Source organism: Pseudopipra pipra, unplaced genomic scaffold (assembly GCF_036250125.1).
Source record: "Pseudopipra pipra isolate bDixPip1 unplaced genomic scaffold, bDixPip1.hap1 HAP1_SCAFFOLD_158, whole genome shotgun sequence".
Lineage (NCBI taxonomy): Eukaryota > Metazoa > Chordata > Aves > Passeriformes > Pipridae > Pseudopipra > Pseudopipra pipra.
In genome coordinates, this window is record NW_026990637.1 from 34,909 (window position 1) to 37,817 (window position 2,909).

Consider the following 2,909-nt stretch of genomic DNA (forward strand, 5'->3'; position numbering starts at 1 on the left):
CTCACAAGGAAAGCCAAAAACCTCTAAACCCTAGACACTGGTTCCTACTCTACCTAGCCGGGATTCTATACACCACAGCAGGGCATCGCAAGACCATCCTGCTCACACACTGGACAGCCATCGGCTCCACAGTCTAAGGGAACTGACATGGTGATGTGAGACCCTTAGCAATATCCTATCTACCCACTGAACCACGGAGCAGGGCAGAGCAGGTCCAGGCTGACCCCAAGTGAGACACCCCACACCTGTGACCACACACACCACGTGACACAATTAAGAGACAAAGGACACAAAACATGGACGAGACAAAGGACGTGACACAGACCGGAACTGCTCTGCCCTGCACACAGGAATCCAATGATAAAAAGTAAGCCCTTCCTTTGATGCATCCAAATAACCTGTCACAGGATACCTCCTGCACCAGACTGATTTCAAAAATCCCTCCAGGCCAGGCACAGACTTGCACCCACTCCCAACCCCTCTCTAGGTCTTTGCCCTGCACTTATCTTTCCGAGAGCCGGGGATGCCAATCCAGCTTTGATGCAGAGGAGGAGCACCTGGGCTGCCTCAGAGGTTCCTGTCATCGTCACACTACTCGGAGTCAACTGCGAGAAAGAAAACCAGACACCAGATCTGAGGAGTGTGGCACGTGGCCCCAGCCACCAGGATCCCTCTACTCACTGTCACCGAGGCAGGTCCTCGGGTCACTGGCTCTGACCAGACTTGGACAACGTGCTGTCATCTTCTGGGATACCTGAGTGAGCGAGAGACAAAATTAGAGGGCATCTCTAAAGCTGCAGTGGATCCCCGCTCCTCCTGCTGCCTCCCCAACTCACCTACAAGGCTCCCCTCTCTTCAGCTGCTCCCAAGACCGCCCCTGCAAATGAAATGGCCAAAGGCTCAAACACTCAGCTCTCAAACATGTAGGGATTGCTCACAAGGAAAGCCAAAAACCTCTAAACCCTAGACACTGGTTCCTACTCTACCTAGCCAGGACTCTAAACACCCCAGCAGGGCATCGCAAGACCATCCTGCTCACACACTGGACAGCCATCGGCTCCACAGTCTAAGGGAACTGACATGGTGATGTGAGACCCTGAGCAATATTCTATCTACCCACTGGATCCACGGAGCAGGACAGAGCACTTCCAGGCTGACCCCAAGTGACACACCCCACACCTGTGACCACACACACCACGTGACACGATTAGGAGACGAAGGACACAAAACACGCACGAGACAAAGGACGTGACACAGACCGGAACTGCTCTGCCCTGCACACAGGAATCCAATGATAAAAAGTAAGCCCTTCCTTTGATGCATCCAAATAACCTGTCACAGGATACCCCCTGCACCGGAATAATTGCAAAAATCCCTCCAGGCGAGGCACAGACTTGCACCCACTCCCAACCCCTCTCTGGGTCTTTGCCCGGCACTTATCTTTCCGAGAGCCGGGGATGCCAATCCAGCTTTGATGCAGAGGAGGGGCACCTGGGCTGGCTCAGAGGTTCCTGCCATCGTCAAACCACTCGGAGTCAACTGCGAGAAAGAAAACCAGACACCAGATCTGAGGAGTGTGGCACGTGGCCCCAGCCCCCAGAATCCCTCTACTCACTGCCACCGAGGCAGGTCCTCGGGTCACTGGCTCTGACCAGACTTGGAGAACGTGCTGTCATCTTCTGGGATACCTGAGTGAGCGAGAGACAAAATTAGAGGGCATCTCTAAAGCTGCAGTGGATCCCCGCTCCTCCTGCTGCCTCCTCAACTCACCTACAAGGCTCCTCTCTCTTCAGCTGCTCCCAAGACCGACCCTGCAAATGAAATGGCCAAATGCTCAAACACTCAGCTCTCAAACATGTAGGGATTGCTCACAAGGAAAGCCAAAAACCTCTAAACCCTAGACACTGGTTCCTACTCTACCTAGCCAGGACTCTAAACACCCCAGCAGGGCATCGCAAGACCATCCTGCTCACACACTGGACAGCCATCGGCTCCACAGTCTAAGGGAACTGACATGGTGATGTGAGACCCTGAGCAATATCCTATCTACCCACTGAACCACGGAGCAGGGCAGAGCAGGTCCAGGCTGACCCCAAGTGAGACACCCCACACCTGTGACCACACACACCACGTGACACAATTAAGAGACAAAGGACACAAAACATGGACGAGACAAAGGACGTGACACAGACCGGAACTGCTCTGCCCTGCACACAGGAATCCAATGATAAAAAGTAAGCCCTTCCTTTGATGCATCCAAATAACCTGTCACAGGATACCCCCTGCACCAGACTGATTTCAAAAATCCCTCCAGGCCAGGCACAGACTTGCACCCACTCCCAACCCCTCTCTAGGTCTTTGCCCTGCACTTATCTTTCCGAGAGCCGGGGATGCCAATCCAGCTTTGATGCAGAGGAGGAGCACCTGGGCTGCCTCAGAGGTTCCTGTCATCGTCACACTACTCGGAGTCAACTGCGAGAAAGAAAACCAGACACCAGATCTGAGGAGTGTGGCACGTGGCCCCAGCCACCAGGATCCCTCTACTCACTGTCACCGAGGCAGGTCCTCGGGTCACTGGCTCTGACCAGACTTGGACAACGTGCTGTCATCTTCTGGGATACCTGAGTGAGCGAGAGACAAAATTAGAGGGCATCTCTAAAGCTGCAGTGGATCCCCGCTCCTCCTGCTGCCTCCCCAACTCACCTACAAGGCTCCCCTCTCTTCAGCTGCTCCCAAGACCGCCCCTGCAAATGAAATGGCCAAAGGCTCAAACACTCAGCTCTCAAACATGTAGGGATTGCTCACAAGGAAAGCCAAAAACCTCTAAACCCTAGACACTGGTTCCTACTCTACCTAGCCAGGACTCTAAACACCCCAGCAGGGCATCGCAAGACCATCCTGCTCACACA